General features: G+C 39.9%; 1 protein-coding gene across 5 annotated transcripts in view; it reads left to right on the forward strand.

Annotated features, from left to right (window-relative positions):
• Nucleotides 1-14793, forward strand: part of LOC101744717 (protein TANC2) — a 307082-nt gene that overhangs the window by 264149 nt on the left and 28140 nt on the right. Inside the window, exon 1 of one of the 5 annotated variants that reach the window (XM_038019437.2) lies at nt 13132-13419. The exons of the other annotated variants lie outside the window; for them this stretch is intronic. The gene's annotated coding sequence lies outside the window, so the exon portion shown is untranslated. Of the gene's footprint in view, nt 1-13131; nt 13420-14793 lie in introns of those variants that run through there. 5 annotated transcript variants of the gene reach the window in all.

Consider the following 14793-nt stretch of genomic DNA (forward strand, 5'->3'; position numbering starts at 1 on the left):
CGATGTACATTTGTATATTCCCTATAGACTCCAAAACAGGGGGGTTACATTTTCAGGAAAAGCTTATGTTCGGTTGCGATAGATTTAAAATCAAATCAAAGATTTGCGAAGCGGCCCTCATTTGACCGAACCGTACATAAAAAAAGGATAATACTTTCACGTACTAAAAACCAGTAAAGACCAATGAACCTTACGAATCAACACACACACAAGAGTATTACGCAATAATTCAGTCAACTATAAAAATCGGAATTGATTTTCCGAAAGCCAAAAATACAATCGACAACAGAAGCCGCAACGTACATTAGCTGATTATGCACAATCGTGTACAATGAGTGCGTCATTTGTTACGTTTCATTTCAAAGCTCGACGTGAAAGCAAATGATTTATTATCTCAACTCGAACTCACGTGCGAGTGTATATCACTGATTTTCAATAGATCTTTCTCTTTAATGTGCTTTTAACTTATTAATGAATGTACTTAAAGGGCTCGATCAAGTTGCATTGTATTGATTCGTATTATTTCAAACATTACGAATGTAATTAGGTCCGTAACGCAATGTTTTTTCAATGCCATAACACGTCTTCGAAATGAAGTTTCTAAATTTACTTAGCTCCACTATTCATGTACTATTTTTATTTTTCTTCTTTGGTTATGTACGAATGATTATGTTTTTTTTTAATTATGAAAAAATGTCAATAACATAAATAAAAAATGTACTACACTGTAATGAATGTAAGAATGTACTTTTTTTTTATTGCTTAGATTTGTGGACGAGTTCACAGACCACCTGGTGTTAAGTGGTTACTGGAGCCCATAGACGTCTACAACGTAAATGCGCCACACACCTTGAGATATCAGTTCTAAGGTCTCAGTATAGTTACAACGGCTGCCCCACCCTTCAAACCGAAACCCATAACTGCTTCACGGCAGAAATAGGCGGGGTGGTGGTACCCGTGCGAACTCACAAGAGGTCCTACCACCACTAAAAGTGTTGCTAGTAACGACATATTAAAGTTTGGAATTACTGTTTTAAATTCAATTCAAATCAAGAAACATAGAAACTATGGAAACAGACAACCTGAAGACTGTTGAAAAATATAGACAAAAGCAAGAAAACAAAAACGCAAAATTTTTATGTACACCATCCCTGTAGCCTACCATTGATGCTTGGATAGGTTACTGCTATAAATAAAGTCTAAATTCTTAACAAAAATATTATGAACCACAACAGGGACACAAACACAGTTTCACAACAGTGAAATTTTTAAATTTAAATATATATTTTTTGTCCACAGGTAACTCAGCGGGAACATCTAAGAGTATTTGTAACCTCAACTTTAATTGATTAAATTTAACGATAAGTTGGAGTTCCATACCGTTTCAGGCTCAGTTGTCGTATAGTGGTCACAAACATTCAATCGTTCATTCATCATCAATCACAATGAACGATTACTGTCATACACTCTGAGGTAAAGGTTTCAATGGTTTTGTAGTTTATCCTACTTCGTGACCCACGAAATCCACGGAATCCCTCGGTTGAAGACTTTCAATATATTGCTAGTAAAATTAGCGTGTAATAGAGTTATGGAAAATAAGAGAATTTATTAGCAGTAGTTGCGACAGGTGACTTGCATATTGTTTTCTATTGTAAGATTCTAACAACAAATTTGCAACAAACAAATGATGTCCGAGCAATGCTATTATGACTGGTGGCAACCCATTTATTCTATATGCTATTTGAGAATTGGTTGATTTGGTGCCTGAAAATATGAATATCGCCGATCAACTTGATACATGATTAAGAACATACAATTCTATAATATTATAATAATAAGTATATCGAGGAGCGAAAATGGTTTACGCGACATTTCGGTTCGACGACATTTTCAAGATAAATCTGCTTATATACAAGTTCCGAACAACAACATTCGGACCTAGTTCGGTGAATCTAGAATAACCCCTCGAGGTTACTAGAATAGGTACGGAAAAAAAAAGATACATTGGGATCGTCGGTCTACCGAGCAATATCACGAATCTATCTTTGTAATTACAAATTACTTTGTAATTACTTTGTAAATACATATACGAATCTATCTTTGTAATTACAAGTCCATTTTATTTGCTATTAGTATCAACAATTCTATGTGTTTAATTGAACTTCAATTATTTGGTATTAGTATTAACAATAAGATGTTTTTTTAATTGAATTTCAATTAAGTATACTCTATTCAAATAACTGAAGAAGTTTTTGGAGTTTACTCCTTTAGAATCGATTTACATTAGAGATGGCGTTAACGGTTGAATTTATTTATCTGTTAACTGGTAATTGATAAAAAAAATTACCGATATTTTTATTGGTTGAAAATACCGGTAAATCTTTTCGTTGAAAAATTAATTTTGCTAATGTTAAACTTGAATGGTACTAGCACTTTTCGAAATGATCCCATATTTCTGCATTGCGTTTCGGCATTTTAAATTAGATATACAATTTAAAAATCCACAACAACAAAGTAAGCAAAGTCTCAAACACACAAAAACAAAGTCAAAACACACAAACACAAAGTACAAATCTCTTAAAATACAAAAACACAACTTTACCAAAATAATAGAAAAGATGCACTGAGCCACCAAAATGTCAAGTACCAAACAAAATATTACGTTTAAAAAATCAACCAATCACGTCATCTTCGCGTTCGGTAAAAATATCGTTTCATTTCAATTTTTTAACGAAAAAAATTATCATTAACTGTAAAATACACCAACTTAAATATTGTGCTTTATTTTGAGGGGTATAGAGCATACAATGAAATCATAAAATTCAATATTTTTTACATGATAAGTTGAAGACATCTGCAAGGCGAAAATGAATCTTACGTGTTGAAATAAAGTTGAAACTTGCATAAATATAATTTCCAATAATTGCCTATGCCACTACACGCAGTGTGTTTGGTAAACGGTATTTTTAACCGTTTTGGGTAATTTTATTTATCGAATAGAAGTGTTAATTTTTTTTACCGGTAAATTTATTGGTTATTGGTTATATTAGCCACCTCTAATTTACATATATAGGCCCGGGGTATGAAAATTATGGGGACCAAAATCGTACTAGCATGTCACACGAAATGCGCCTGATTGGCTCCTGATTGCGTGATGCGTGCGCGCGCCAATCAGGAGCCAACGCGCGGCCGCGTTATCGCAGGTGACGCCGGGCTGCTGCGCCGGCAGTCCGCCACAAAGCCTCGTACTGATCGCGCGTTTCTCTCATTATTGTATTTTCATATATTTGTTAGTCGTTTGTTTTGTGTCTCGTTAATTTGTTAATAATCTGTAGTGTATCGCGTTGTCGTAATATAGAACTATTTCTCGTATTGTTTCGTTTAATTTTTTATATCCAGTAAACTCCAGTCGTGCGTCGGAGCGGACACACACACTTTTTTTTTTGTTATAACATTTTTTCCAAATTTAAAACGTTTAATAGTTCTCCTGTAAAGTTGCAAAAATTTCGCTTAAACCAAAAAGCCTTCCAACCGTCGGTATGTACTCTTCAAAAATGGAGCATGACTGTTCTTCGACAGAACTGCGCACGACTGTGACTAAACAAAAGCCCTGGCACCAGTAAAATATACTTATTTATTCAAGATTACGTAAACAAATTGTATTTTGAGCCGTAAAACTAAAAGGTTCCGTGTGCAAGTTGGCTTCGATGTGCCGTTAAAGTGACAAGTGTCGTAAGTTAGCGAAGCCGTTGTTCTAACGTGCCAAAGTATTAAGTTAGTTGAAGTCGTCGTGGCCTAAAGGATAAGACGTCCGTTGCATTTTTATATAACGATGCAACAGCGTTCGAATCCCGCAGGCGGGTACCAATGTTTCTAATGAAATACGTACTTGACGAATGTTCACGATTGACTTCCACGGTGAAGGAATAACATCGTGTAATAAAAATCAATCCCGCAAAATTATAATTTGCTTAATTACTGGTGGTAGGACCTCTTGTGAATCCGCGCGTGTAGGTACCAACCGCCACCTCGCCTATTTCTGCCGTGAAGCAGTAATGCGTTTTGGTTTGAAGGCAGCCGTTGTAGCTATACTGAGACCTTAGAACTTATATCTCAAGGTGGGTGGCGCATTTACGTTGTAGATGTCTATTGGCTCCAGTAACCACTTAACACCAGGTGGGCTATGAGCTCGTCCACCCATTTAAGCAATAACAAAAAACCATGTATGTAACAGAATCTTTGAAGGTTATTTTAATCGAGTCCAAAACGTTTGATTAACTTGAAATTTTGGGAAGGATTGAAGATCGATGGTGATTCAGGATAAGAATTTACTTTATTGGCAGTTCGGTTTGAATTTTAAGAGTTTTTTTTTTTTTATTGCATTTGTTTAAGCAAATATTGATTGTTAAAATTATTCTTTTAAGTTTTAGTTTTTTCTACTTTTAAATCGAAATATTAAATCACATAAAACACTGCGAACCCTAAATCAACTCGTTGATATTGTGTATAGTGTACCCACCCACCTTGGGATATGAGTTCTAAGGTCTTAGAATAGTTACAACGGCTGCCCTAGCCTTCAAACTGAAACGCATTACTGCTTCACGGCAGAAATAGGCACGATGGTGGTCCCTACCCGTGCGGACTCACAAGACGTCCTACCTCCAGTAAATATACCGGCTAACATACATACTTACCAAGCTAATAAAAGCTACTCAAAACGTAATACTCGTATAACTCCGATACCAAAATCACGAATCTGCTTCTTCAAATGTAATCTAAAAAGATACGTCATAGTTAGTACATAAGTGACTTGACTACACATTTTTAATCTCCAGAAGCGACAGTAATCACTAAACATGAAATAAACAGGGCCTCCTTAAGTAACAAAAAAGAAATCGAGTCTAAGCAACACGATATAAATCATTATTTTCAATTCCCTAAGGACAGTGAAACTCTGTGTACTCACAACATACTAAACTATCGACCTTTGGAGCATTAATTTTATTGCACTGCACGTATTTAGATCGTTATCATTCCACACATTTTCCCTGGCATATGTGTCACAAGGATGTGTTGATGACTTTATGAATCATGACTAGGCTGTTAAGATTAATGATAAGTACTTTCCAAGTTATTTCTCAGATTCACAGATACGTATCAGTGTTTTGTTGCCATTTAGATTGTAGATCTCTAGAAAGACTAAAATTCTATGTCTAAAAATAGACATCTAGGCTGAAGGTGATTGGGCTTGTGTTGGTTGATACGCCAACACGATTTGACGAAATTGAACTGCGCGCAACAGAACAGCTATCCGGCCAGGTATTTTTGCTTTAGATTGAGAGAGAGAGAGGGAGAGAGAGAGAGAGAGAGTATTCTTTATTGTACACCAAAAAAATAAATAAACAGTGCGATACATTAAATACAAAAAAGTACAATTGACGGTCTTATCGCTAAGAGCGATCTCTTCCAGACAACCAGCAGGTGGGTGCAGTGTACCAATCCAGCGAAATATATACACATGTATATTGCCCGTTCATATATTGCCATTGTCATGCCATGCCATCATGCCATTCTAAAAGTGGCACCTGTGACAGAGAAGTTGAGAAGTGCGCGTTTGAGATGGTATGGACATGTGATGAGACGAAATGAAAATGAGGTTGGTAGGAGAGTGTTAACTGTGAATGTGGAAGGATATAGAGGAAGAGGTAGACCTCAGAAGAAATGGATGGATTGCGTGAAAGACGATAAGAGGGGAGTGAGCGAAGAAATGGTATATGATAGAGGAGTATGGAAGGAGAAAACATGTTGCACCGACCCCAGGTGGCTGGGCGAAGGGCATTAGAATGATGATTCATGTTCATATATTGTTAAGAATTTCCTAAAGCAATAACTATTTCTGAAATTTCAGGTATACGAGATTTGAACTTAACATTTTAAGATGTAGGTCATTCTTAGATTCGCGTGCGGGCCCTCTCGGAGGAGGCCGTCTCCAGGGGTGGGGTGGCTTTGGCGGTGTCGCTCGATATCGCCAATGCGTTTAACACCCTGCCCTGGTCCGTGATAGGGGGGGCGCTGGAACGACATAGAGTGCCCCCCTACCTTCGCCGGCTGGTGGGTTCCTACTTAGAGGACAGATCGGTCACGTGTACCGGACATGGTGGGATCCTGCACCGGTTCCCGGTCATGCGCGGTGTTCCACAGGGGTCGGTGCTCGGCCCCCTTTTGTGGAATATCGGGTATGACTGGGTGCTGAGAGGTGCCCTCCTCCCGGGCCTGAGCGTAATATGTTACGCGGACGACACGTTGGTCGTGGCCCGGGGGGGGAGTTTTGCTGAGTCTGCCCGTCTTGCTACGGCTGGGGTGGCGCATGTCGTCGGCAAAATTAGGAGATTGGGCCTCGACGTGGCGCTCAGTAAATCCGAGGCCATGTGGTTCCACAGGCCCCGGAGAGTGCCACCTGTCGATGCCCATATCGTGGTTGGAGGCGTCCGTATCGGGGTCGGGGTGCAGTTGAAGTACCTCGGCCTCATTCTGGACAGTCGTTGGACCTTCCGTGCTCACTTTCAGAACCTGGTCCCTCGTTTGTTGGGGGTGGCCGGCGCGCTAAGCCGGCTTCTGCCCAACGTCGGGGGGCCTGACCAGGTGACGCGCCGTCTCTATACGGGGGTGGTGCGATCAATGGCCCTATACGGGGCACCCGTGTGGGGCCAGTCCCTGGCCGTGGGGGTGGCGAAGCTGCTGCAACGGCCGCAACGCACCATCGCGGTCAGGGTCATCCGTGGTTATCGCACCATCTCCTTTGAGGCGGCGTGTGTACTGGCTGGGACGCCGCCTTGGGTTCTGGAAGCGGAGGCGCTCGCCGCTGACTATAGGTGGCGGGCTGAACTTCGTGCCCGGGGCGTGGCGCGTCCCAGCCCCAGTGTGGTCAGAGCACGGAGGGCCCAATCTCGGCGGTCCGTGCTGGAGTCATGGTCCAGACGGCTGGCTGATCCTTCGGCTGGTCGTAGGACCGTCGAGGCGATTCGCCCGGTCCTTGTGGATTGGGTGAATCGTGACAGAGGACGCCTCACTTTCCGGCTTACGCAGGTGCTCACTGGGCATGGTTGTTTCGGTGAGTTCCTGCACCGGATCACAGCCGAGCCGACGGCAGAGTGCCACCATTGTGGTTGCGACTTGGACACGGCAGAGCATACGCTCGTCGCCTGCCCCGCATGGGAGGGGTGGCGCCGTGTCCTCGTCGCAAAAATAGGAACCGACTTGTCGTTGCCGAGTGTTGTGGCATCGATGCTCGGCGACGACGAGTCGTGGAAGGCGATGCTCGACTTCTGCGAGTGCACCATCTCGCAGAAGGAGGCGGCGGGGCGCGTGAGAGACGCACAATCCCGCCGCCGTCGAGCGGGGGCCAGGGAGGCGGATCTCGCCCAAGCCCTGGCCCTCTAAGTGTTTCGGGTCCCCCTCACATGTCGGTCTGGGGACCGGCGAGGGGGGCCTAAGAAGACGACGTGCAAGCTGCTCTGCACGCGTTTTACGCAAGAGCATCCGGGTGATGGAAGGCCGGCTATCCTCGACCCACGCTGGTTCTGGCCCAGCGGGGTATTCCGTAGGGTAACCCACTCTAACCGGCGCCATCTAGGCGGGCTTCGGACAGTCTGCCGACCGAGAGGGCTGGTGGTCGTGGCGCCGACGACCGCCAGTCCGGCGTCCCGAGGGGGAGGGTGATGGGAGAGATGTGCTCCGCACTAAGCGCTTCACTTTCCCCCCTTTGCCTTGTCATGAGTTCTGTCTCATGCGAGGTTTGGACGTTGGTTGTTGAGCGACAGGAGGTTTTAGTCAGTTCGACTCTGACATACCCCGCCCAGTATCCCCAGAAAAGGGCGGAAGTCCGGCGATTTCCTCCTGACCAAAAAAAAAAAATAGAAGGGCGCTTTATCTCCCCACTAATCCGCTACTACCGATAATTATAAGAATCTCATTCGAAACCAGACTATTATCTTTCTTTTTAGTTAAAAAACCTTAAAATTGATTACGACAATTAATCAAATTTATTTTGTTGTTTTTATTCATTATCATTCATTACCATTATTAAGAAATGCTCTGTCATATCACATATTTGCAGTACGAGTATAAAGGTACCGTGTGAGTAGTTTAAAACAAATAATTAAACATCACACTTTACCATAGTCACAAAGCATCGGTTCACCGGTTTAAAATGAAACCCCACTAAATAATCTTGTTTTGTAAGCCCGAAATCAAAATCTTATCTAAAGGTCAAACTTCATTCTTCTAATATTTCGCACCGTTAGAAGATTTGTTTTCCGTCCAATTAAGATATTAAAAAACGGTTAATTATTATTAACGACGACCAAACACGACAGGCAAACAATCTTTGTATCAAACCATATCGGCTGAATTGTTATAGCGTTCCTTTTTAATAGCACTTGTTATGATACTTCGGGTTTCGCTGTTCGATATTTGGATATTTGTTGATACAGTCGTGTACTGCAATGAGATGGTGATGATACCATGCTCATGAAACTTCCTAAATCAGAAAGGACGAAAATTAAAAAAAAAATTGAACTAACGAACTTAAATGCACACAAATATTGCTCTGTGAGTGCTTAGTCTTACTTATAAAGAAACGAACCTTCTGACCATTCATTGAATGCATCAAAACAGACTCTGTCGGAAGTCAAACAGTTATAATTCAAATAATAAGATCACTTAGGTATGTCAAAAGGATTCTTAGATTTAAAATGACATATAACACTAAGGTCTATTTCTGTTTTGATGTAATAACGTATTACTTATTTCTATTAGTAACAACATCTCTAATAAAACAATCGATGACGACATATATCGAGTTATTTTCTATTATCGATTCCCTTCAGTTGTTTCGAATGCGATAAGGTAAATCTTTTCGACATTAATCGCGCGATTGTAACGGCTTTTGACAGTTTATCAGCCTCACCTCTGCCTATTCAGTGTCAAAATAATATCACGCATCGCTTAACCTTTACCGGGTCCCCGAGGCGCCGAACACAACATCTCGATACTAAGATATTATCGATTCTGACCTCGTTGTCTAGAATCGATATTTCAACTAGACGATTCATCATGTTCAGAGTAAAGATTTTTTGATGACCAGTGTGGCCATCACAAACACACAAGATAATAGTAGACCGATACCGGAATTTCGCTCACGACATTTTCAAGATAAAGCTACGTGTATACAAGTTCCGAACAACAAAATTCGGACCGTCGGTCTACCAAGCAATATCACCCGCTCAGTGAGAGATCTTCTCTTTGTCGTTAACCTCCCAAACCAGCGAGGGCTGACTACGACCAGAGGAAGCTGTCCACGAAAAATTATACCTAACTATGAACTAAAAAGCAGCTTGGACCCCTAATATTAGGTCCTTACATATGAAATTGGCGTTTTGTACGGGAGGAATATAAAGCTTTTTTTTTTTGTAAAACATATTATTTCATTAATCACAGTACGTACCGTTGTTATCTATGCACTTTTGCCATTTTATAGGTAGTTGATCCCTTTACAAAAAAAACCATGGGGGCGAGAACCAATAAACTCTTTAAAGGTGGTTTGGACTGCCGCATCGGAGTTGAATATTTTTCCTTGTAAGGAGTTGGAGAGGAGTTGTCCAAATTTCGGAAAAATGGTAATCTGTTGGTCCATGGTCCGGGGAGTACGATGCATATCGCAGACATTCCAATTGTAGCTCATCTAACTTAGTAGTTGTTTGTTTTGCGGTGTGTGGTCTTGCGTTGTCATGAAGAGCAGCAGTGGCCTAGAGCGAGAGAGATTTGAATTTGGATTTCTTCACCAAAGATTAGATTCAGATCGAAGTGGTCAGTACGTCAAAACGCTAATTTCGTATGTAAGGACCTAATATTTCTGAAGCCCCCGTGAATCCCAAACAAAGCGAGTAACTAACTATCAACGATTTGACTTCACTTGTTCTAAAAACTCCTTGTTGCCCTTGTCAGACCTAACCGGTCTGAAACAGCATTCAGCTTATCCGCGACCTTTGTCAAGTCGCACCCAAAGCCGTCAAAAATACAATACTGCACACTAAGAAGCTGTCAATAAAAACCTAATTTCACGCTTGTCTCATGCAAAAATGACGATATTGTGATTACAATTCCACTCTCAGAACTATAAAGTCATATGATACATTTTAACATAGACAAAAATCAACAATACGCAGTTCAAAAATAAAATTGAAATTTAGTTGTTCGATAGGTGCTATTATTTATGGCGAATCGATAATTTGCTAGATTGACTGAATAGATGTTTACAAAAACTTCAGGTTTCTTGAAACGCAGTTCAATAAACGTTTCTTGGTAAATCTTGATTCCGAATAATTTAATAAAAATATTTTTGTTTACATAAAATGCAATATGAACAATATATCTCCCCCTGGTCGAATTGAGGCCTATATAGGCCTCCTATAAAAAATATATATTATACAGGACCTCCAAAATAAAAATAATAGTTTTTAAAAAAACTAACAAAATACGCTTTTATAGAAAATCTAACTAAAAAATAGAAAATATATTTGAATTAAAAATAGTGTAAGAAAAAATGATTTTGTTGAAAAAAAAAGCGTGGTGTGCATGGTATCAGTAGTTATAAATATTTTATGAACAGATATGAGTAGAAGGGTTATTTTGATAATAGCCTGAAAAGCACCCCACGCTTTTTTACAATAAAATCATTTGTTCTTACACTATTTTTAATTCAAATTTATTTTCTATTTGTTAGTTGGATTTTCTATAAAAACTTATTTTGTTAGTTTTTTTAAACTATTATTTATTTTTCAGTTTTAGACGAATTTCAATCTTTTTAATTTTTTTTTTAATATTGAGTTATCATCGGTCCTTAATAAGTATACCAAAATTTCGAGTTAATCCGACGTTTTGAAAGGGGTCAAAATCGTGTTCAAAGATTCCGTTACATACTAACATACATACGTCTGAAACTAATAAAAGCGTATTAAAAATAAAAACATTTCTTATCTCCTACGTATTATTAAGTTCTAAAATTAATTACACGAAATTTCTTTTGCGCTTCGCTCTAGATGGGTGAGCACGAAAGACTATCGAAAAAGTATTCATGTCGCTATGAAGGAAAAATATATAAGATTTAAAAAGCGCTCCTACCGTCCGTAAAAGGAATTAATTTCAGCAGCACGAATGAGTTTACTTACTTTCGTTTCGCAATCGAATCGTCACGTACTGGAAACTCATACTCATAATCGAGAGCACGAAAATTGTTTTGACATACGATAACGTAAATCTCGAAGGCTGGCCATCGAGTACTATCATCTTCTCTTTCTTTTTTTTATTGCTTAGAAGGATCGATTATGCATTCGTGTGTGACTCAAATACATGGTAGTCTGTGTAATGTTTTTAAGCTATTGCATAGCTTCTATCGCGGGCCTTGAGCGCGGCGACTGAATCAAGAAATTCCGTAACGAAAATAACCTGACACCCCCCCTGCGCCTACTATGTAGCCCGCGTTCAACACATTCACACGTTGCGCTGGTGTAGTGTTTGTGAATAAGCGGGCGGCGCCGCGGCGTGACATCGCACTGCATGAGCATCATGAAAAGTCTGCCCATCTCTCTCTCACGCGGTCTCGCTTATGAGTGTGAAGGACACAGTTAATGTTTTGCTTTTGTTAATGTTTATAAATATAGCGTGGTCTTATTTTTATTATTTTTTTAATATTAAATTATTATTATCTAATTGTAATTGCATAAGTTGATAAAAAATGCTTTGTAATAGCTTTACCGCGGCAGTCCTCGAGTGCCACACGTCTTTTTTTTATTGAATTAATGTATTTTTTATGCCAATTAAAAAAAATATTAACATTCTGCACTCTTTCTCTATATTCTCTACATGTGTGGGAAGTTTCATACTTATCCATCCGCACAATTTTCGTAAAAAGGGGTACAAAGTTGTTGCTACGTGTTATTAATATATAGATTATGGTTTAAGTACTTGATGTCGAAGAACGACTGCGATCGTGACTTAGTTTCGACAATCCACAAAGATATGGTACTTTCTATTTATACAACTAACGAACACCATTCATCGCCATTTTACGAAAAGAAAATGATCATAACGTTAAACACGAAAATCTATCGAATTCGTAATGTAAATGTATAGAGTCATCGACGCGAAAACGGATCATTTTTTACTGGTGGTAGGACCTCTTGTGAGTCCGCACCGGTAGGTAACAACACCCTGCCTATTTCTGCCGTGAAACAGTAATGCGTTTCGGTTTGAAGGGTGGGGCAGCTGTTGTAACTATACTGAGATCTTAGAACGTATACCTCAAGGTGGGTGGCGCATTTACGTTGTAGGTATCCATGGGCTCCAGTAACCACTTAACACCAGGTGGGCTGTGAGCTCGTCCACCCATCTAAGCAACAAAAAAAAAGGAATTAAAAAAAATCAAAAATACTATAAGCGGGTTTAAGGCATTAAATAGCGCTAATTTTATATTATTATCTTTTCTTTAATTTACGTAAATAATATAACCGGGATCGCGGTACACAATGAAATAACGTAATTTGTTGATTTTTATATAAACTCACAAAAAAAATTACGCCTTTGTTTTTTTAATAGTAATAAATCTGTCATAGACTTCATGTGTCATCTGTCAAGTTGGTGTTACCAATGGTCACAGCTAATTATTCCCACATATAATTTGTAAGTCTTAAGCATACTAAACTACTTAAGTATACTAGATTAAATAAATTTCAAAACAAATGCTTAATTTTCAATATTTTTTTAATCCGCAACTCCAGAGCTGGAGTGTGAGTTAGAAACATCGCGAACTGTTGAAACCGAGTCACGAGCGTTTGACAGAAATACTGTTATGGTTTCAGCTTTATGCCAACGCTCATTGGCTAGGGAAGGCAAACCTTCATTGATTCGCGAGACAAATGACATCAAATCGAAATCAACATATATATTAACAACTTATCACTTAAATTTACAAGTTAGGATCCCGTGAGCTCACCTACTCGTGACGCTGGCATAGTCGTCTAAGGCTAAAGCTTAGGTAGAAAAAAAAATCACTTAACAACTTATCACACACATATTATAACATTTCAGTCTTTGGTTTTGTTCGCGCGACAGCGCGACGTTTGTAAATGTTCGGCTCAACTCGGGTGCCGTCGCCCGTACGCACCCCGCACCTCTCATAACAGTGCGGTACATGACGGCACGCGGAGATACGCTCGTTCGATATTGAGTAAATTGTGCGCGCGCGCGCCTTTCGTTATATACTAAGTAAAAGGTTGAGTGTGAACCGGTGAAAAGGTGTATGTGCCACCCATCGCAGAGGAACACCACTACGACCGTGATAGTGCCAGCATCAGCCTCCAAGTAAGTCCCGTTTTCCTACCTACCCTTTCGTGTCCGCTCATTCTCCGCAGAGTTCATATGCTCCCTTTCAGCTCATCAGCTCACGTTTAAGGTGACGCTCACCTGCGTCAACAGGTTTCAACTATCATTTTCGTTTTTTATCCCAATAAAATGGGTTAAGATATTAGAGCACAGTTATTAGATTATATGTAGTATTATCATCGGTCAGTATTCAGATATTCAAGTTAATCGGACGTCTTGAAGTTTTTTTCGTTTTTTTTTTATTGCTTTGATGGGTGGATGAGCTCACGGCCCACCTGATCTTAAGTGGTTACCGGAGCCGGTAGACATCTACAATGTAAATACCGCCACGCACCTTGAGACATGAACTGTAAGGTCTCACTTTTTAACAGTACAACAGCTGCCCCGCCCTTCAAACCGAAACGGATTACTGCTTCACGGCAGAAATGTATTTCGGTAGTAAAGAAATCAGTGAAAATGACGGTCAAAGATTTTCATTAGATACATGCGGAGCTAATAAATAAAATAACTATAAATAAATGGGAACAAATCACGCACGGTCATCCGGCACCAAAATAAGATACGTTGAAATATATACATAGATAATAAACAGCAATAATAAAGAGCAAAAAAACCTGTTCACCAAACGAATTCCTGACGCAGCAATCGAATACGCGACCCCCGGCGCAATAGTCAGAGCCGCTAACTGTTGCTCCACCGAGTCAGTCAAATAAAAACGCGTTAATAAGCACATTATTTTGTCGTCTAGATAACCTTTTTCTCCTACCTATTCTAGTAACCGCGAAGGGTTATTCTATATCCACCGAACTAGTAGGTGAGGTCCCAGGGCTCAAACCTGACGTCGTTGCCAACACTAACGGAACGCAACCCACTGAGAAGATCAGGCGAAGAACTCAGTGGGCTGTGTCTGTGGGTTAATTTACTCGCCGAGCCCTTTGTTGCAAGCAACGGGTTCGGCGAGGACGGTAACCGGTGCTTGAGGTACCTAAAAGCACCATCATCCGAGGCCACATGCACTACAACAATAATGATTCTTTAATTTATTAATGTACTATTTAATTAGATTCCTAATGTTATCATTGTCTTTTTAACAAGCTTTTACTGGCTCGACCTGCAGATATGTATGTACATAACTTATTTATTTAACAGGATCTTTCAAGGTAATTTTCGCAAACCGCAGGACGTGCGACTGACTTGAAGCACAACTATCGAAGACGAATAAACGATACAATAGTTTTATCAAATTGCCCTTACGAATATCTCCAGAAAAAAAAGATACTTTTTTCGGTTCGGCTTAATATTTAAAAGAGATTTTGTAGTTACAAAACTTTAAAATATTGGAATATATCACGG

The sequence above is a fragment of the Bombyx mori genome, chromosome 23, assembly GCF_030269925.1.
Source record: "Bombyx mori chromosome 23, ASM3026992v2".
In the NCBI taxonomy this organism is placed as follows: Eukaryota; Metazoa; Arthropoda; class Insecta; order Lepidoptera; family Bombycidae; genus Bombyx; species Bombyx mori.